Source organism: Dermacentor variabilis, chromosome 11, assembly GCF_050947875.1.
Source record: "Dermacentor variabilis isolate Ectoservices chromosome 11, ASM5094787v1, whole genome shotgun sequence".
Classification (NCBI taxonomy): domain Eukaryota; kingdom Metazoa; phylum Arthropoda; class Arachnida; order Ixodida; family Ixodidae; genus Dermacentor; species Dermacentor variabilis.
In genome coordinates, this window is record NC_134578.1 from 55,883,560 (window position 1) to 55,906,675 (window position 23,116).

Genomic DNA, 23,116 nt, shown 5'->3' on the forward strand with positions numbered 1-23,116 from the left:
ACTGCACTACATTGTGAGATCAAAGAAATCAGTGGAAATTCAGAAATACAATGCTGTGTCTCATATGACAAATTATCCAATGATTTGATATTATACATTGATTACATCATTCCAATTCTCGGAAACAATGATGTAGATAATCATTCAAATTGCACTTGCTCAAGATAAAAGAAAGGTACAATTCTAAGCAAAAGGGGCAGGAGAAGAAAGCAAAATGCGAAATTTGTTAATAGCACAACAGAACAACTTGAAAGCTCTTTGAAGGTATTGATAAGGCCTGCAACAATGCAATGATAAATGAAACATGATATATGGCTGATTATGATGTCTTTCAGTTATCTCGTAAGAAAACATTCCAGCTGAATAGGACATTAAGTCGCTGGGGATCGAGGTGAGTCACTATTAATGTTTGAACACATATAACATACTAGCCAATTGTTCATCTACAATGGCAGATTATGAAGTATTCTGTGTTGCTGTTGAGTACGTCCTTGTCATTGGTGCTGCACCCCCCATCGTTGGGGCTGGTGGCCTGTTTTCCTACTAAATATGGCATGATTTACTTCTAGTAGGAAATTTGAAGTTTATATGGCCTTCAGCATTCCACGTAAGTTTGTCTATGTGAGGGCATTTGTTTCAAATGGATGCATTAAAACAAATCACTCTATCAGTAGAAAACAACACAATTTTTCACACTACAACTTAGTGTCATCATCATCATCATCATCATTAACATCATCAGCCTGGTTACGCCCACTACACGGCAAAGGCCTCTCCCATACTTCTCCAACTACCCTGGTCATGTACTAATTGTGGCCATGTTCTCCCTGCAAACTCCTTAATCTCATACGCCCACCTAACTTTCTGCCGCCCCCTGCTACGCTTCCCTTCCCTTGGAATCCAGTCCGTAACTCTTAATTACAATCGGTTATCTTCCCTCCTAATTACATATCCTGCCCATGCCCATTTATTTTTCTTGATTCCAAATAAGATGTCATTAACTCCCGTTTGTTCCCTCTCCCAATCTGCTCTTATCTCTTAATGTTACATCTATCATTCTTCTTTCCATAGCTCGTTGTGACGTCCTCAACTTAAGTAGAACCCTATTCGTAAGCCTCCAGGTTTCTGCCCCGTACGTGCGTACAGGTAAGACACAGCTGTCATATACTTTTCTCTTGAGGGATAATGGCAACCTGCTGTTCATGATCTGAGAATGCCTGCCAAACGCAGCCCAGTTCATTCTGATTGTTCTGATTATTTCCGTCTCATGATCCAGATCCGCGGTCACTATCTGCCTTAAGTAGATGTTTTCCCTTACCACTTCCAGCGCCTCGCTACCTATCGTAAACTGCTGTTCTCTTCCGAGACTCTTAAACATTACTTTAGTTTTCTGCAGATTAATTTTTAGACCCACCCTTCTGCTTTGCTTCTCCAGGTCAGTGAGCATGCATTGCAATTGGTCCCCTGAGTTACTAAGCAAGGCATTTTAGCATACCTTAGCAGTATTAAACATGGAACTGACGCAAATTAAGAGGCATCATATTTGCCAACAAGATCATACTGAATTAGCTTAAATGTTATATAACAGGTTTCTTGGTGTGTGGAAAAAGCACTTCCTGAAAGAAAGCTTGGGAAAAGGACCTAGGGGAGCCATGGTTAAGCAAAGCCTTCTTTTAAAAAATTAGGATGTGTGACAAAATATGTGGAAAACTTGTTATAACTCGAGAGCCTCTGGATCTCGACCCATTTAAAGTATTTCGTAGCAAGCTAAACAAGAAATTATGGGAGGCACGAGATGCTTATTATTCGGAGCTATTTCCATCGTGCAAGGATGACAAAAACAAAAGACAGGCTAAATATTCTCATGAACAGAAAGCAGAGCAATATTCTAGCAAAAAATTATTTTCACAGTCGTTTAATGATTATATTGAGCACAGGGAGGTTAACCGTAATCAGTCTATCTCGTAGAATATTTGGGTGCGGCAAAATAAGAACAATAATTTCTCCGCCAATCGGACAAATTATATAATTTCAGTATAGCTAGGACTCGAAAATTATTGTAGCTGAGATGCTGGTGGGTCACAGATTGGACCCGTAAAATTTTTAACAAATGGCACCACCCCTCTTCAGGCTCGCATTTACAACTTGTGTATTTCTGCAGGCTTATTCCGAGAGAAAATTATTTCTACTGTAACTATGCTATATCTGAGTCTGATAAATTATATAATAAATAGTGTGGCCCGACATCAACCTTCCGTATATTTTCTAAATCTTTTGAAGTGGCTATCCAAACTGACTTGACTTTTCTTCATTTTGTAATAACCTTAAGATGTTAGAAATTCTCAATACGGCTTTCGTAAAAACACGTCCACTGAATTATCCCTTCTTGATCACAAGGAACATAGCATGCAGAACTTGGAACTCGAGCTCTCAGCAGCAGGGATATTTGTCGTGTTTGCACGGTGGTTTGACCACATGAATATGGATATTTTACTTTAGCCATTAAATAAATATATAGGACTACAGGCCTCCCACTCCAACCACTAAGATGTTATCCCAGCTGACGTCAATTTATTTCTGTTAGCAAAATTGCATCATTATTTAAAGAAATACCATGTGGTACCCACAAGGCTGCATTTTGAGCCTCCTGCTCTTTAAAGTGTACGTGAAGATGTTTTTTTTTCTTATCAGATGACGAAATTTGTAACTTACGTAGGTGACAAGAGTGTGTTCTTTCAGTCAGATTGTTACACTCATCTATCACCGCGGGAGAACCCTTTTTGCGTACACTCTCTTATTCTTCCGCAGAAAACTGACTAAATGCTAACTTCAACAAAGCAAAGGCTGTACTTTTTTCCTACCTATGGCACAACTGTTCTCATAAATTAAAACCAAACGTTTAAATCTACAAATATAGAACTTGTGGTTCCGGAATAGTTGTTAGATGTACATTTCACAAGCGCTGTACATGGTGTCCCACGTAACTTTAGTCAAGATGTTAAAAATGAAAGGTGCGTCGGAAGCGAATCGAACCGAACTCATACTATTTCCAAGAGTCTATAGTAACTCAGGCAATTTTTATAGATACCAAGGTAACGAAAGGATCATGAAAGCACCAAGATCTAGGCGGCTGTGTCATTACCTACGGGACACACATGTCGAGATACTCATGTCATGACTTGTAATTTATGTTCGTCATACACTCTTGCCATACTATGCCAATTTTGGTACATGCGAAGTTAACGAAACGACTATGAGAGCACCAAGACGTCGGGGGCGGGATAGATAGATAGATAGATAGATAGATAGATAGATAGATAGATAGATAGATAGATAGATAGATAGATAGATAGATAGATAGATAGACAGACAGACAGACAGACAGACAGACAGACAGACAGACAGACAGACAGACAGACAGACAGACAGACGGACGGACGGACGGACGGACTGACGGACGGACGAACAGACAGACAGACAGACAGACAGACAGACAGACAGACAGATAGATAGATAGATAGATAGATAGATAGATAGATAGATAGATAGATAGATAGATAGATAGATAGATAGATAGATAGATACTATCAAAGAGGGCAATGTTGGCTAAGAAATGCTTCGCATTAAAAAAGCTCGTTAATTAACAAACACACTTGACAAGAACAAACCAGTGGAGTATTAAACAGGGATGGTCTCCTGTATGTTATCGTGAGTGAGGTCTTCAAACTTACTGATGTTAGTTTCTGTAGCGATGTGTGATAGCAACTGGTTCCAATCCTTTGATGTGCTTTGTATGAAAGATGCGGCGTAGTGTTTTGAGTGGCACATTATCTGTTTTACTTTGTTAGGATGGTCCCGGCGAGGAAAGATAGCTGCTTGTTGCAGCTATGGATGTGCGACGGTGAAGTTTACGGAAAAGCGGTAAGCGAGCAAGTTTGCGGTGATGCAAAAGCTCTTGTACTATACTTATTCGTATCGTACAATCGTTATGCAAATATGTTTATGAGCTCGGAGTACATCACGTTTGTCCCATTGCATAAACGGGCAGTCCCACGTAACTTACTATTTTAAAAATGAAAGGCGCGTCAGACGCGAATTGAATCAAACCCACACTATTAGCACTGGCCCGTAGAAACTCAGGCAATTTTTCCCCGCAACTCACAAGAGAATTAATTTTGATTACCCAAATTTTTAATTATTGGCTGAGGACCCGAGGTGTTTTACGCAGAATTCTACAGCCCCTTCAGAAGCCACCAATCTAGTTGTTTCCTGTATGATACGTACCACGTAGTATTTTTTGACGGGTTGCAAGGAAAGCCCGCGAAGTGTGAAAAAGAAAAGCCACGTGACGGAGCGCTCTCGCAGTGGTATCATGCTGCTCTCAAGCGTGCGTTCGGTGAACGAGGTCAACTGCATGCATTTGCGCCGTCGTCCGACAGGAGCCGCTGGCCCAGCTGCCTACAACCATCATAACGCCCTGCCGCTTATCCGTCGCCAGACTCGATGCAGCCGATACTGTACCAAAATTTGCATAGTATGACAAGAGTATGTGACGAACATGAACGATCGGTGATGATGTGAGTAGCATGACATGTTCCCGGCCACGGCGGCCGCATTTCGATGGGGGCGAAATGCGAAAACACCTGTGTACTTAAACTTAGGTGCACATTAAAGAACCGCAGGTGGTCGAAACTTCCGGAGTCCTCGACTACGGCGTGCCTCATAATCAGAAAGTGGTTTGGGCACGTAAGACTCCATAATTATTATATTATGATGAAACGTGTGTCATGTAGGTCGTGAAACAGCCGGCTACGGCGGGCTGCTCCCTTGGTCGTTTCCTTAACTTGGTAGATGTAGTACGACAAGAGTTTATGACGAATATACATGATAGGTCATGACATTATTATCACGACATACGTGTCATCTGGGTCGTGAAACAGCCGCCCACGTCTTGGTGCTTTCATAGTCGTTTCGTTAACTATGTATGTACCAACATTTGCATAATATGACAAAAGTGAATGACGAACATAACTGACCATCCAAGACATGAACGTCATGACATACGTGTCATTCAGGTCATGAAACAGCCGCCTACGTCTTGGTGCTTTCATAGTCGTTTCATTAACTTTGTATGTACCAAAATTTGCATGGTATAACAAAAGTGTATGACGAACATAAATGATAGGTTATGACATGAACGTCATGAGATACGTGTCACGTAAGTCATGAAACAGCCGCCTACGTCTCTGTATGTGCTAAAATTGCCATAGTATGAGTATAGTGTAGGACGAACATAAATGATAGGTCCTGACATTCGTGTCATGTAGGTCACGAAAGAGCCACCTACGCCTTTGTATGTGCCGAAATTGGCATTATGACAAGAGTGTGTGAAGAACATAAATGACAGGTCATGACGTGAATGTCGTGACATCCATGTCATGCAGGTCATCAGAGAGCCATCTGTGTCTTGTTGCTCTCATTTTTGTTTCGTAACTTGGTACCCATCCCGCACACTACTTCGCATAAAAATGATTCCACCGGGCATGGGATCTTCCCGCTTTATTCTATATATGAATCATTGTATATTGCACTTTTATCAATTTACTTCACACTTTCTCCTCTGCACTTAAATTGATACCGAACCTTCTACTTTTGTTTGACTGAATTCTTTATTCGTTCTCCTTTAACAACCAATACCCCAAGTTATTACGCTTGTGTGTTGTTCATGTAACGTGTAAATATATATGCAATAGTCACATCCTTTTGCTGTACCTATTCTACTGTACTACTTTTAAAATCAATGTTGTATACGCCTGCACCCATTTGTACTAGACCCCGTGTAAAACCCTCAACTGTTAGGGTCCTTACAGGTAACTTGAATAAATAAATAAAAGTAAATACTTGTCAAATTAGTAATAATGCATTTTTTTATTTCCATTTCACGGTAGCAGTGTACATACACTATGGGGCACCACCAGCAGTGTAACTTGAATACCTTATTACCAATACAAAACAGAAAATGTGGATAGTCCCCAATGTACTACATGTGGCCCATGTTGAAAACATGTTTAAGAAATATTACATAGCTAAAGCCGATACTATTTACCGATGGAGTCTTTATCGCGAATAATATTTTATTGTTAAATTTAGCAATACTGTTGTTGTAGAACTCGCGGCCATGACGGGAAATTTATCTCCCTTTAACGCCCGTAAACCAGACGCAGGAAAATTTCCCCGTTTTTTAAATATTTATGGCTGTAAAATAATAAGTAAAAACTTAACAAGACCACCCAATTTGTGCGAAATGGGAGGATGTCGTACGCACGTTATAGACTGAGAATTCAATCTCTTACTACCCTCCCCTTTTTAGCTCATGATAGGTTAGAGTATGTCCTGAAGAATTATTGTGGTATATTTTCTTGCATACTTCCCGTAACCTCTCATTGTTTAAAAAAAATATTTTCTGTACCTTTTTTCAATATAGAGCAATTTCCATTACTCCTTCTGCATAGCAGATCAGTCTTGCGGAATGCAGCAAGGTGGAGGAGGTGTCGTGGAAGGGAAAACTGTCGTCCACTCGAATGTAGCACAAAGGAGAACCCGTACGAATTTCTCAGAGCAGAAGCTTAGCACTTGAGGTAACATTCGTCCTGTTATGGGATTAGAACCTGCCACCAATGCCTTTTCGGGGCGGTCGACCTACGAGAACCTTTTCTGCATCTGCGTTTTAGTATAATGTGTAACATGCGTGATTGGATGTAGCAAAATGTATTAAAGGGGCTGGATGGTCCCTCAAGCCGCGTCTGTGCGTCTCTTCCCACTAACTCCAGCATTTATTCTTTTGGTAAAGTGATATCAATAAATAAATTAAAGAAGGACGCCTTTCCTCGTTCCAAGTTTGAGATCTCATGACAACACCATAGAAGGACGCAAAAGTATTACGCAGGATGATGACGGTGTCTGCACATGCAGCTAGTTCGGGCGTCATAAAAGCAGCGCGGTGGGAACAGAAACAAATAATATGAAAGGAAGAAAGAGGATAAGAGAAAGGCAAGCAGACCTGCAGAGAGAGAAAGAAAGAGGGTCAAAGTTTCATGAGATGGCCTTTGCAGGGGTCAGACCCGCACAACGAGTCGGGATGCGAGGAGCGAGATTAGAGGGGGCTACGTCGGTCTATCACTGAGCATCCTCGTGAAGAGTCGCACTCCCCGCATCAGGTCGTTCTTGGCCTGTGTGTGTCGGTTCCTGGCTCGTGAACTGCGCCATGCCCTGTTTGAGCATCCAGCGCCTGGTGCGTGTCGCGTCTGGCACGGCTCCGAACTTCTGCAGTTGGCGAACGCTACCAATGGTCTTTTAGAGGACTTAGCGGAACAGTGCGTCGCAACCAGGGTTGGGCAAAGCTACTTCGCAATTGTATCATGATACGATAGAAGATACCCGGGCAACAAGTATTCGAGATACAGATACAAAATACTACCGCAACTATTATATCCGATAAGATAATTTCCATTTTTATCTTAAAATGCGTCGGTATACATTCGCAAATTATCGTAGATCTAACGAAAATGTAGCAGCAAACCCATATGCACAAAAATGTTTGCTTGAAAATTTCTTATCTGCGACCTAGATTAGTGTATCTGAAATAATTGCCTGGTAGAATCTGAAAATGTTTAGCGCGAAAGCCTTAAGGACTCCGTAACGCCGCAAATCCAATGTAGGCGTCGGTGGAGTTGTCCGTGATCGAAAATTGTCGCATATATATATATATATATATATATATATATATATATATATATATATATATATATGTGTGTATGTGTGCGTGTGTGTGTGTGTGTATACATGAGTATATGTATATGCCACACAATTGCTATTAATTTTCTTTCATTTAGATACCCTAAAGGTCCGCAAGGGGCATTACATAGGTACATAGGGGGGGAGCTTAAAGGAGAACAAAATTTCCACAAACGAAGGAGCATTGCCGGTGGTTAATACAGCACTTTGGTACAGCAAGTCGTAAAACAAGCAACAATGTGAATATCCTTAGAAAATTGCTGTGAACACAGAAAGAAGAAATAGCAAATGCGAATAAGTGCTCTGGAAGACAAAATTTTGTTACTGCAAGTGTTAGGATTCTAGATACTTTAGCAATGCAAAACGAAATAAAAAGGACTGTGCCATCGTAGCTACTCTGGAGGGTTACTCATTCTATTCTTTTAATGATAAGGTTAAAGGGGAATTGTAATTTTCCGTCGAGGCGAAGATAGGGCTCAATTTGCAGGCATGATCGATGCAATGTGAAGTACGAGGTGGCGGTAAAATATGCGAATGGGCAAACGATGCGTTGCTGTGACACAGTGTGTGAAAAAAAGATAATCTAGCGAATTTTCTGCGCATTGAGAGTAGCGGCATGTTCAGCGTTTCCTTCAGATATGAAACGCTTTGAGATCGCGAGTAGGATGACAACATGAATGATGCTACTTTATTCAGGAAGGCTTCGGGTAGATGGGTAAGAGTGATCTGCTAGGGGTTCCAAATAGTTGATGCATATTCAAGGGAAGGACGCACGAGGAAATTGTACGCTTGAAGCCTGGTGTCCCTATCGGCCAGATATAAGCGTCTTCTAAGAAAGCGAATTTTCTATTGCGCTTTAGATGGAATACATTCTGTATAGTCAGTCCATGTTTAACTAGAATTAAAGAAGGCGCCGAGGTATCTAACTGATGTTGCCAAGTCTACTGTGCTATCGTTTAATACGCGAGTATTTGGTTGTGACTTTGAGACAAAAATGAACTTCCAGTGTTTGGTCTTTTCTTTATTAATTTGCATCTGCCATTTTCAGCCCCATTCTGTTAGCTTATTAAGGTCAGATTACGAAGTTACGACATAGTTAGGGCTAGTTATCTCTCTTTAAGTTACACAACCAACGGGGAAAAGGCGAACTGTTGAATTATTATTTATTGCTATGTGATTAATATATATTAAAAATGAAAGCGGACCGATTACTGTACCTTGAGGGACACCCGAATGGACAAGAGTTGGACGGGAAATATTATCATTCAACTTAAACACCTGAAAACTATTGGCTGGAAATTCTTCAAGCCATCGTGTTGTTTTGCTATCAAGTTCGAGATTGCGTACTTTAAGTGTTAGTCGTTTATGAAGTACGCGGCCAAAGGCTTTCGAAAGATCAGTTATAAAGCAGTGCAAAATCATTCTTTTCTCGCCTCATCCAAGCCGCGGCATCAGTACCAGAGCACGAGAAAGCTTCCCCAACACCTCGGTTACGAGCGCCGCGGCCGCGAGGAGGACTCGACCACGCCCACCTCTGAAATTACGCTCTCTCCGTGCGATCGGGACTCCCGTAGACAAACCAGCCGGCGGCGCGAAAATCTCGGAGGCCATGGCCTGGCATGCGTAGTTCAGGGCGCACCACTAGGTGGAGCAGCGTGCGCAGTGAAAAGCGCGAGAGAGGATCCAGGCTGCAGTACACGCTTCACACATGACGCGTTTTCGCGGTGGTGATATGGTGCGTTGCTGCACGGCTACAATGCCAATCTTATTAACGTCGATAGTCATCCTCAAGTGATATCTGCCGGAATTTAATACTGTTTACTTTTGTAACGTTATAATAATATTAGCGGCGAACTCCACCACTGGAAAAGCTGGCGCCACCGTCGGCGTGACGTGGCATGAGGGATCGCGTGGATATAGCGGCCGCGGCGGCTGATTCGGAAGCGCCGAAGCGAGCTGAAAACGAAAGTTTAAAATCCCACCTGCGCCATGGTTCCGATTAAGTGGTGAGGCTTTGCCGCTTTGGGTGTCAACTTGACAACATCTGAAACTACTATAATAGGTAGTGGCTGCCTTTGGAGGCGTGCAGCATGGTAGGCTACTGCTCGGTACCGCAGTGCCGGACCTACGCAACGGGGACCCGTGTCAGCCTTATTCACCCGTACCGCAGGGCAAGGAGCTGCGTGAAGCTTGGCTGGTGAAATTTAGAACCGGCAGACAGCCATAGGCTACAACTCGGGTGTGCAGCAAGCACACACGCGAGGAAGATTTCTGCTATGGCGCCGGTACTGCGCGATGTTCGGTGAGTAGCATAAAACGCGCACTGAGACGCTCGCCCGCGCAAGCTGCCCGGCTAATGCCAGGACGGTTTCGTCTATGAACTTGTTGATGCTAGATACTCGCAATTTCACTGGAACGGAAAGGGAGCGGTAAGACGCACATGAAAGAAAGGCATGGCATATGGTCATGCTTGTGTTAAGAATTATTGCACTGGATTACAAAAAAGAAGCAGAGGGAAATCGCACGCTGAGAAGACCGATAAACATGCAGTGCGCCTAACTTGAGAAACAACATTGAAAGGTCCATAAATTAGGATACAAAAAAAGATTGAATCATCGTGACGGCGCATCAGAGTCGCCGTAGGCCTCGAAGTCTCTATAACGAAATTATTTTTGGGCAGTTCTGGTAGCGTCCACGCAACAATGGTCGCTAGTGTACTGTCAAATGCTCATATGCTGCGGCCTAAAGCTCACGGCACGCACACGCACACACGGTAGGAAAGCGCGCTCACAGCGAAACCAAAACATTGTGCGCGGACATGCATACAGACGCGCAGTCGGTCGCTGCGAACGCGCGCGATCGTATCATTGAGGCTTCATTCTGTTATGTCCCGTTTTTTTATACAGCCAGCCTACTACAAGAGCATATTTCACGTCGTTTACTTTCAGCATTTGCGAAAATAAAAGTTGGCGACAGTGCGAAAGTTTTCACGCAAGAAACCGGTTCGGAAGCTCCCTTCGCGGCAACCACGCGTAGTGGCGTTCGCTGTACGTATTCGGTAAAAAGATAGCTTCTGTAAACGATTCTGTGCTTTAAGTTTGCCCAAGATTACTATATCGACAGTCGAAAACTTCCCTCGTTTTGAGAGTACCTGCACAAATGTCCAGGAGGGCTGCAGCGTGGTGTTTTTATTGAGCGCCGTAAGCGAAACCTATGAGGAGCGCGCCGCGTGATCCCTCATACTACGCAAGGGTCACGCTTCCGACAGATGGCGACTCCGTAAGTCCTCGCCCCCAATAATGTTACCAGCATTACTTTTCATAAATGCAATATATTCACCAGCATTCTTTTATTTAGCTAAATAATTCTTAGTGGCCACCAAGTTCTCTTGAATTTAAGACCAACTGCATTTTATGCGGTGGATGACGAATGAATAATGTGGAAACCTCCACTGATAATAAATACCTTGAACGCTCTTGAACGAAACGTGTGCTTATTTACTTTTCTGGCTCAATTCACCCGCATTAAATGGTTTTGTAAGTTACGCGAGTGCTTATCAATGCATTGCCGCGCATTATAACAAAAGGACAAATACTGAAACATAACCAATTACTTCAAATTTAAATTTGCAATACTTACCGTTCCCATTTATTCGGTCTCTTTTCTTATGCTGGTTGAGCTCATATGAGCGTTGGTAAACTTGTGAGAGTGTGGGCTCTGCATAAATAGATATACATATTTGCTTCGCTGCAGAGTAAGTTGCAAATTATTGAGTCTTATTGAGGCAGTTTAACGGCTGTGGTTAAAGAAAGGAAAACTAATGCTATAACAACTAGTATTGTTGTTGCCAGCTGCTGTAATCATGTGCGGGCGATAGACATTAAAGCGTATTGACTTTCCCGTACGCAGAGAGAACACCAGACATATTTATTAAGCAACAGGTGCTATGTGCGTATACCAGTACGAAAAGGGTACGCATATTACACAGGGAACTGGACTATTCGACGAGAATTTTGTACCATGCGAAAAGGCAGTCGGTTGTTGCGACATCACTGCCTTGATGGAGGTATCTCTTATGTAGCATCGCTATGTTTTAGATTCCCCAACTAATTTTCGGAATAGTGACGGTTACAAGTCAAACAACTGAGGAAAATGTTTTAAATAAGGATAGTGCCAGGAGATCTCGAAGCAGCCTTTGCACTTTTAACAGGGAACTGTTTAAGCTTTCATTTTGCCGTGGAGCATTACCAGAAAATTCAGCCCAGCTGTGCGCTGCCACGCGTTGCCTCGCAACCAGCTGCGAGAGTACAGAGTCACGTAACCTCCTCGCACCCCACGCGCGTAGTGCGGAGTTGTGACGTCACAGGCTAGTAAAACCTCGCGCCGGCATGGCGGCACTCCTCTCGTGTCCTTTACTGCCTGCGTACGTGCTGCTGCCATGGGAGGACCGAAGAAAGTCCGGACGCCCGAAGAAGGAGCGGCTTACCACGAAGAGCGCCGTACTGCCAAGCGAGAAGCTATGCGTCCTGCCAAGCTGATCCAGAACACCGCGCTGAAGCTGCGGCTAAAAGGCGACGTCGAGTCGTGTATCTCGAGTTTCAGTTTAAGGAACACGAGAGTTGTCGCCCAAACGCTCGACGTCACCGACAAGCGATCCCGGCCTGCGACTGCTCCAAAACTTCCAGCTTCAAGCCCGCCGACACACGGAGGGTGCGAACGGCCGATTTCAGCGCGAATTTCTGGGCATAGAGTTGGGGCACAGCTGTCGCGTGTGCGACGTACAAGGAAGCTCTGCGCGCGGCTCAGCGGGACTGCGATCGACGAAGGAGAGCCCTTCCGGCCCATCGCGCCGAGGCCGCCGCCGACAATCGCCATCGCCGAGCCAAGGATCCCGAGTTACAGACTAGAGACAACGAACCCGGCCGACTGAATGCTCGGCGCTGCCATGAATCGCTTTCGGGCCTGCGTGCCACCGAGAACTTTCAACCCGAAACCCGCAAATCCATGGCAGGTGCGAACGGCCGTTTCCAGCGCGTATTTCTCGGCATAGAGTTCGGGCATAGCTACCGCCTCTGTGACCGGTTCTGGTTTCACGTGAATCTCTCTACGGTGAGATCGGTGCGGAACTTTAAACAGAAGAGCTCTGCCTTGCAAGTGCTTATAGCGAAGCCTTCCGCGATGCCACCAACCACGACGACGACCACGACGACGACTACGACGACGGCCACGACGATGGTCGGGCGTCAAGGACGAGGACCGGACGACTATGATGACGGCTGGTACTGAAGCACTGTACATAATGAATTGTGGTGCACCTACTGCGGCTCGTATGCGTGCGACTTGCTGGGGCTTGTGTGGCTTACCGGCCTGGCCGTGTATGGCCTCGCAAAAACTTGGCGAAACTTAGCAAATTCTTCCTCGAAAAAAGGCTTTGCAGATGAAGAAAAATTCGTCCTGGTCCGGGACTCGAACATGGGACCACCACCTTTCCGGGGCAGCCGCTCCACCATCTGAGTTAACCGGGCGGCTAGCACATGGCAGGCGAAGTCAAATTTATCAACAATTCAGAAACAAAGGCAAGGGTTTGGCGTAATAGTTCTGCGGAAACCAGCAAGGCAGAGATGAGTAAACATTGCTTACCCATATTCATATAGGTACCATCTATCTCTTCTACTTTGTAGATCTTATGCAGTATTTTATCTTGTAACGACCGTTCGTCTTGTGGTAAAGGCTTTATTCTCAGTTCGTGGTTGATAATACCTTCCTGGTAGAAAGAGGAGTAAATGTAACTGATTCACAGTCAAAAATAGAGACAGCAATATTTTATTTATTTCACGTTTCAAAGAACGAAAAAACTGTACGGTTATGTTGAAGATTTTGAGAAAGTTCAAGAACCTTAGTCATACATATATAACCTCTCTCAATTCGAAAGCAGGCAAATGTTTTTGTACCTCATTGCGTGACGTCACAAAACACACAGTAAGGTTTGTTGCGAAGGATGTTTCCACACTAGAGCTCTCCTAGCTTTCTACGCACTGTTACATCACAAGTGAAACTTTGCTTTAACCATCTTGTTTTATAATTTCCAATGAGGGCGTCGTTCGAGAAGGACAACAAAAACACGCTTAGCATTTACGCGCAAGCGTACGTCCCCAGTATGTGAAATCGGCGAGATTATGTGTGTCGCAGCATGGGAAGCGAACACAGGAGGAAGAAGGCGCCTGGAGGTTAAGAGAAGCACATGCCGGGGAAGGTACAGAGGAGCGTGCTAAGTGCGCAGTAAAGTAACACCACCTAGAGGAATGTCTTGGTGGCGTTGAGCAGCGCGGGGAAGGAGAAAGCGGATGAAGCGTCGCGGAGGAGGAGAGGAGCTGGAGGCGCGCTGGGTTTACCTTCTGTGGTAGTTGCTGCGGCTTCTGTGTGTGCTAGTACCGGGTTCCTCTCGTGAACGCGAGGCCGAGCGCCAAGCGAGGACTGAGCGTCGACGCGAGCGGCGGCAGGTCTTGAGCCAGTCAACCGACCGCGAAGTCACCGCGAAGCGGCGGGCACGAGCTGGACAACTCCAGCAAACGATGTGTGCTTGGCTTGCCCAGAAGTAGACTAAAGCTTCATGTTGGGCTTGTTCGTATACCATGATGGAGGCAAAAGGCGTAGCGCATCAGAAACGGGACAAAAGAAGAAGACAGACGACACACACGTCTGGCGCTAAACGTCACACACGTTTGAGTCCAGACGACTCCGGAAGAGCAAAAAGGCGAAGCAGGGGAAACTAAATAGTGGGCATAATTCACTGCCAAATTGCTTGAGATAATAAAGACGGTGCATTTCCTTGCAGTGCCTTACGATATTTCCTAATGGCACTTTACACATTACAAATATAGAAAACCCGAGATAAGACGTGCAAAATAAAAATAAGCCTCGAGAAAACCACTATGCTTGCCCACAATCAAAGCCTTTTTATAACATTCCGCACGCCGTGAACAAAACGGGAGCAGTGCCCATACACTTGCGCGTAATCCGCATTCATGAACTTAAGCGTCAATGGAACTTCTATAAGTCACTGTCTGCCTTTCTGCTTTCACGTTATTCTGAGGAATGCGAAGAATTCACGTCGCAACGACATGCCCTTGACACACGGGCTAAGTTCCTTGAAGGTTATCCGTTTACTTCGCACAGAAAGACCGCTTAGGAAAAGGAGTATCCCCGGCAACACACTTTACGCTGCGATTTGCAAGCGTGGAAGCAAGACAAGAAGCGCTGTTTGTTAAAACTGAGACTGACAAAAAGCTTGAAATTTGTGCACCTCGTAAATTTTCAAAAAGGAAATCATAACTGATAAAAGCAGGCAGCATAAGGCTTGCAATTCCTGTCAGCGTTACAATTCCCGCATTCATTATTATCCTCGTTATTAACAGTCTGCTCAAATGATCTCCTAAGAAACTGCTAAGGTCCCATGTTGCTTTCTGTGGCTACTGGACGCGAGGCTTCTTGTGGTTGCCCACTGACGGGGCCGTATGGGATAGCTCAATGCTTTAGGGCAGACAGCGAGGTGGCTATGCCGACGAAACGGGATGGCCGAAACAACACGCCGGTGAAGCTGCCTGAGACAAAAAGTGGGATACCACGGTGGTGACGTCTGCAGCGGGACCAGTTTGCACGCGTTTGAAAGTATGGCTGTATAAAATTGCACTGCGAGACAAATTTTCGGTCTGCTAACTGTAAGAAACATACTTAGGAACACTTATACTATCACCCAGGATACAGTGTGTTTTGGCAACGTTTCTGTTGTTGATGGGCTGCGAATGAGGTTTGCGTCCGTTTTAGTCGCCGTCTGCCTTTCCGTTTTCACGTTATTCTCAGGAATGCGAAAGGATTTACGTCGCAATGTTTTACCCTTGACACACGGGTGAATGTAAAGTCATTTGAAGTCATTTGAATATTTCGGCTATCTCCCTTTCCGTAAGGGACTCTGACTAGGGAGGAGACAGTTCTTTGTCGAGTGTCATCTTGTGTGAAAGCCTTTCGGCTAGAGACGCCCCTTTGTTCAAGCGACTTTGCAGCGCCCGTGCGCCACGAGTATTGGATCCACCACCCGGTCCATAGACCAGCGAATTTTGAGAAAGGCCGGTGAGACACAACTGGTGTCCTGTGTGAAATGAGACGATTGTGACGTGCGCGGCGGCACAATTTTATTACAAAAGGGATTTTAGACACACGTGATGTGCGCACCGATCGTCGGCGTGAATTTCTGCTCCACGAGGTGAGGCTTGTCATGACACCATGAGCTGCTCGCGCAGCCTCCTTTCACCGGGAATCATTATCATCATCATCATAATCATCATCATCATCATCATCATCAGCCTGGTTACGCCCACTGCAGGGCAAAGGCCTCTCCCATACTTCTCCAACAATACTCCCCGGGCATACCGCCGGGCGAATGCGTAGCTGGCGCGATGCAGGTTTCAGGTCACGTGATTGCGGTGGGTGCAAGGACCGCATGCGAAGTCTGTACAGGAAGGGGTTAGTCTAAAGGAATTGAGCTTCGTTGCGCGCTCATCCGGATATGGCAAGCCCTGCGGTATTTCGGGGATGCGAAACAGTGACATGGTGAAGTGAGTGCGGCACAATTTACACCATCTACGCGTGATTCCGGCTGCCAAACGGCCAATACTCTTCACATAACTTGAGTGTTTTGACCGGGAGCGATCGCGGTCATGGAGTGGACTACGTTCTCGTGTGTAGGGACGCAAGAGATGGTGTATACTTAGCGTATATTTGCTGAAACTTGCATTGCATATGGAGCTACGAGTCTTAGCACGTGCTGTATTGATGTGCCCTTCGGGCGAAACGGTGACTTAGGCTTCCGTACTAATATACTACTGTATCGGCTGACATATTAGCTTTTTCACATAATTGAACATTGTAAACGCGTAATGGTCGAGTTGATACTCTCAGCCCTCAGTAAACACAGAGAGAAAGTGACATTACCTATTACCGCATGAAGCCCGCAGATAATGAAACAAAGCATAGCATTAGCGAAACTATTTGTAATTTTATTTGAACTGTAGAAATCATAACCTAAGGGAAAATGGAAGACGACGAAAAAGAAAGACCCACTTGCAGTGGGAGCCAAACCCACCACCTACGTTGCGATGTCACTGAGAATCTCTCTGTTGACGTCTGGAAAGCCGTATCGAACATATCGCGCCTATAGGATAGGACGAGGCCATGCACTAGAGGTTTTAGCTATATGTTACCAAATATGTTATCCATGTTGTTATTCATTATGTTAACAACATATTACCCATAAAGCCCAGCGAATAAATAGGAATAGTTGCATAAGGAAGGACTTACGACTTGCACCACGCCTTCCCTCTGGCGTAAGACAAGAGAGGATTGATGATGCACGTCCTGGTACAGAACCTCTTGAATAGCTGAGGTGTCAACCTACGTATACACGTCATATTTAGAGTTCGTAGGCATTTGAAGAATGTGTGGTCATTTATTTGATGCTGCTGGATCTTTCAATGCGAAAGATAGTACTTCTGCTTTGTTGATCCTCATTAAACTTCTTTTCTTTACTTACGTTGCACTGCATGAGTGCTTATGACCTGCTGCTTCACTAAAATTGTAATTACTGCACAGTTTAGGTTGACCTTTCTTTAAGATACTAAATATGCTGTTTTCATAGTAAATTTAGAAATAGGTTTAGGTCATGATATTTGTGGGCACAAAATGTGTGTCATTAACGCAGGGAAGCTTACTGAACGGAATCTGCATGTATATTCGTAATTCAAAGTGCTTTTCACAAAACGTACAAGTGAACACCGATTTCGCGCATAATCCAGCTCATTTCAAAGGAACGATTGAGAAAAGAAACTAAATTACGATATTAACACAAATTCTTGTGCAGGGAAGGTAAATTACTAAAACATTTTTTTTTGCAGCAAACTACATTCACCGGTGTGCGCTGGCACATGTTCTGTATTGTCTTTGTAAATCTTTAAAAGACTTCATGCTTTGCTATTCGCTATTGGTGTGTACACATACTGTAAAAAAGCGCAAAAGATTATGAAATAAGGAGGGCCGAGTACAAAGCGCTACTTTAAGCGCGAAAACAATTCATGGCGTGGAATAGAGTACTGTAAATCTTTCCCATCTACCTGTGGTACAGCACTCCGTCCTTTCGTACTACTTCTCCCTAGTTTCTTTTAGAGCGAAGCTGTGTATGGCTAGTTTCGTGTGGATCGGAGTCCTTAAACTAAAAACCTGGGCCGATCCCGAATATTGTGCAATACTGGGTCGAGCCGCAGTGGAAGTGAAGCAGGCCTCAAGCTCTCCGCCAACTTGCAAAAATAAGTTTGATAACTTGCGTACAAATACAAACCGTATCAGATATTATGCTGATAAGAACACAAACTACACTTCCACTCGCGTCGGCCATGTCTACGTTCGCATCCCCCTCTCTTTGTCGGCGTTCCAAGCACTTCCGTATCTCCTTTCCTTTTGCTCTCCTGCAGTGGCGGTCCCGTCGAAACGTCACGCGAATCCAGTTTTCTCTGGCTCCGCCGGGCGGCTTTCCCGTCGTTCACGCGAATGCATATAACGATCACGGTAAATGAGTTCGTACCTATGTTCAGAATTCTGTGTCACCTCTGTGTCGTATGCTAAACAGCTTCGCTGGTCATTCATCTTCACAGAGTGGTATGGCTCATAATTTTTTTCTGTTGTGCTACTTTCTATCATGTTCGATAGACTTGCTTCTGCCTTTCATCTAACGCATTTCTAAACGATGGGCAGTATCTGCACATACGCTCTACTCAATAACTAAAAAGTTTGAACCAGAAGTTCGGACAAGACGTCCAACTAACGCACTGATCGTCGATAGGTTTCAGCAGACGCCACTGTATTCTAGGGATCTACAATCTCGCGTACAGTGAGATTTCCGATGTAAGCAACACGATTGTTTACAACAGCAGCACATGCTGTTGTACAAGATCTAGGCGCTTGAGCAATCTAAGGCCTTCTTGTTCGCTAGAAAGAGGAAGCTGTTTATTCTGTAAGACAAGAAGTAGTGACATATAAACTCTGGTTTTTGTTGCCAGTCAGCATACCTCAGTCGGTTTGCGGAGAACGGCTGGGTTACAACTAAGTTTTCAAAAGTGATATATTATCGCAGACATGAAATGAAAAATAAATTAGCATTTACTCCTATCAGACTATACCTGACGTAATAGTTCTACGGAAGCCCGCAAGGTGCATATAAGTAATTAATTAATGGAAAATGTCACATCCACCCAACCGTAGTAATTGGTACAAAGGAAACCCATACGGGTTCCTCGAAACACTATGCTCATAGACTTAAGAGAAACTGAGTATTTATTGTCTTATGATGACGGGGGGGGGGGGGGTGTAATAATTCCTAAGCCCGGAAAGTGGCTTGTTTGGTCATCTTGTTGGAGCCTCTGCTGACCTTCTGCTGTAAACCATGCGTATAATCTCCCGAAGGGGTCAAATGCGTTGACATTAAGAACTTCATGTCATCTTGATATCGTTTGATCATTTGCGCGGTTCCGTAACCGCGACCACTTCTCGAAGGTCCAGAGCTTTATTAAGGCGTACAGGGAGACTAGTTGGTTAATCATGATCGAATATAACAGCGCACTTCAAAACAAGGACGTAACACAGGATGAACCAGCAGCGCTCGTGTTTGTTCCCTCTGTGTTACGTCCTTGTCTTGAAGTGCGCTGCCATATTCGATCAAGAACTTCGTGCCATGTTGCTACTGTTTTATCAATTGCGCTTTACCTTTACCACAACCGCTTCTCGGAAATCGGCATGCGTGGTAAAGCCGGCTAATGCACAGGCGGCATCTGGCAGCAGCATTATTGTTTACAGTATAAGGTTACTAGTATTGAATAATCTAAAGGCGGGCAATGATAACATTACTAAAGATATCATTAGGTTATTTTAATGTCCCCACAATGCGGTGTTTGACAGGTATAGGAATTTAGCCAGTCTTAACAATATCGACTGTCAAACACTCATAAGCTAATAACCAACTTGACTGGAATTGAGAGGTGCAAGAAGAACCTTCTCAGAACTACACCAATAAAGGGAACCTCCTGTTTGTTACCAGCCAACTCGTTCCCTTTGCAGCCTTGTTTGAAACAAGATGACCAGAACACCCGTCATATACAGAAGCATTATTCCCAGTGAGAGATTAAGTGTGTGAGAGTGAGCGAGTTAGTGACTGAGCGAGTGAGTGAGTGAGTGAGTGATTGAATAAACTTAATTACAGAGACCAAGCTGCTAATGCTTCAAGGTGGGCGGCCGCCCTGTTACAAGTAGCCGTTGCCCTGCGATGATAGCCTAGACCTGTTCGCCAGCCGTAGCTGGTCCTCAGGTCTTGGACCGCTGGTCTTCCGTTTGTGCTTCGATAGGTGTTGTGCGCGGGACTTTTTTGTTTGCACGTATTCACAGACCCTGCGGTAAAGGGTGCTTGGTGTATTGCAGAACTGGAAGTCTCTTGTATATCTAATGTTATAAAAATATGATGTTTTAAATTGAAGTGTACCGAGGCGCACAGCAAAACACCTTTAATTTATTGCCCAAATACTTCGTGTGTTTTTATTCGGAATCTAATTTTGTAAAATGTTCTGTGCCCGATCTCACGTTCATGAGCAACTTATACACGCCCCTTCGAGAAGTCCAATTCATGAACTTGTAACTCCATGAACTCGCCTTCTTGAAGAAGCATGTATAACTTGCTCTTGTATTCGATCAAAAGAATTGTCTCATTAGACACAATTATGTTTAAATATAGGCACTTGAGGACACATACTTGTGCTTGCTATTTGCAGCCGGCGATATTGTTTGCCTTATCACCTTGAAGACAATTTCAGGCTGGCGCCAGTTTGGGATATGTGTTACCGCTGTTTATGTTCGACAAAATTTTCCATGTGTCGTTTAAAAACTCTTTAAGAAAAGTACATGGAACTCTGGGTATTTCCACAATTCTTAAAACTCATACTTTTCATTAAGCGAACATGCCTTAACCTTATCTTTTTCTCTCCGCAAAATTCAAAATATTCCTCAAGAGAATGCGTTTAAAAGTAATTATTCAAATCTGCTAATTATGAAAGTTTCCATTGCGATATATCTACGTTTACTGTACGCATCATCAAGCAATCTACATAAGACAGTAGAATTGCGCTATCTACCAAAAGCAGACTTTCCCTTCTGAAAAAATAAAAGATAACTTGAAATGCAACCACTCATTTTTTGTCGACCATTTGCTTTCAGAAAAGAGGGCCTTGCATTACTTCGAAAATAAAAGGCTTTCTTCTTCACCTTTGTTCGGCTATGTACAATATTACTGCATGCTTCGAGAAAACTGAAGGGTCTGTACATACTTTAAACAATGTATGGCAAAATAAGTACCAGTAACTTAAGATAAAGAGCTAAAATATTATTGTTACGCATGATACGTCGTTTTTTTACAAGGCTAGGCTAGAAGAGAAGATAGACGGGGAAGATAGCCACTGAGACGTTGCCTGTCACCTGAGGGACCGTCTTTGTTTTAACGACTTTCTTCGCAGCCTTTAAAAATATTTAAAATTCTGCCTATGCTTACATATAAATGCATTCGGATGCCCATAAGTGCAAGCGCTATGTGGATCGACTGGAGCATGGATTGGTCACAGGTACGTTTGATGTACGATGTATGTATGTATGTATGTATGTATGTATGTATGTATGTATGTATGTATGTATGTATGTATGTATGTATGTATGTATGTATGTATGTATGTATGTATGTATGTATGTATGTGTGATGTATGTATGAGGTATGTGTAGGTCTATGTTTATACCTACTATACCCGTACGACCGAAATTATACAGAGTGGAATTCGTCTGTCACAAGCTCATTACAGCATTTCGCTGAATGCTTTATTGAAAAAATTAAGCTTCGCTAAATATACTTCTTGGGTATCTTTTTCGATCACTTTTTTTGTTTTTGTAAAAGTGTATGGTCTTGTTATTTTTGTGCTAATAACGATCGCGCAAACAAGCTTTTGGCTACGTCACAACTCTACATTGCACGGTATGCTGAAACTGGTACAAAACGAATTTGTGTCTTCGGAAAGTATGCAATTACGCAGGAGCGTAGGCGTTTTTAAAAAGCGGTGCAACGACAACGAAATTTATCTTTTTGGGGCAATAACATGCAGATGTTTGACGAATATGACATGGGGGAGAGGGGGGATGTTGGGCGCTTACGCAATAAATAACGGTGATTCACCGGCATAGCTGGCTAAGCATGATGCCAGCTTAGGCTATTTAATTTACAGCCTCACCACTCGTGTTCGCTTACCGTGTCCGTCCGATGTCCTTCGCGACTGCTCGTAACAAGCAGTAGTTGATCAGCCAGCACCGAGCTCTTTTCAAGGTTGAGAGTTAGATTGTTGGTCAGGCGCATAATTAAATTTCCGGATCTTGTTCTCTCTTGCAGAATGGTTGGGTACACATAGAAATCTTGTTCTGCGGAAAAATAAAAAGAAGTAATGAACAGCACGCAACGCCAAATAAACATGCATTAGGACCAAACTGTTTATTCCTCCTATACTGCAATAGCCCTTACACGGGCGCTTCTGGCCGATTTGCGCCGCCGTCGTCAGCGTCGACGCCGAAGCGAGGTTCCGTATAAAGTCCAAGTGCAATAACATTGCAGCCATGTGCCGTAAACTGTATGTGCGAAGGGAAGTGTGTGACGACGAGCCGAGAACTTTTCGCGCACGCATTTGTACAGCGCTTGGCCAATCTGCCCACACCGCCATACCAGTAAAAGATAAGGTTTAAGATAAGAGACAGGCGAAGTTGGGGTGGCTCAAAATCGTTGCTGCACCGCAGATGCACCGCAGATGTTGCCGATTTTCTTCTACGCGACGTGATTTCATTACATGAAGCTCCGCGACAACTTCTCACAGACCCTGGCCGGACATTCCTATCAAAAGTTATTGCGGACATCCTGCAGTCCTGTGCCACGAGGTACAGCTATCCATGTGATACCATCCGCACACAAATGGCCTCACGGAGCGTCTCAGTCGAACTCTCGCAGACATGCTCGCGAAATATGTCTCTTCAGACCACACTGACTGGGACCTCGCTCTACCGTTTGTCACATTTGCATATAATTCCTAGCGCCACTACACAGCCGGTCATTCCCCATTTTTCCTTCTGTTTGGCTGAGAACCAGTTCCCTCGAGACATCCCTCCCTGTTCACGCAGCATCGACCAGTGAATATGCAATTGACACCAC

The 23,116-nt window shown here is 44.1% G+C and overlaps 1 protein-coding gene and 1 pseudogene across 5 annotated transcripts in view; both read right to left on the minus strand.

Annotated features, from left to right (window-relative positions):
• LOC142564559 (venom metalloproteinase antarease-like TtrivMP_A) overlaps nt 1-23,116 on the minus strand; it is a 126,409-nt gene that overhangs the window by 28,077 nt on the left and 75,216 nt on the right. The gene's annotated exons all lie outside the window — the stretch shown is intronic.
• LOC142565080 (U2 spliceosomal RNA) lies at nt 18,059-18,238 on the minus strand (annotated as a pseudogene).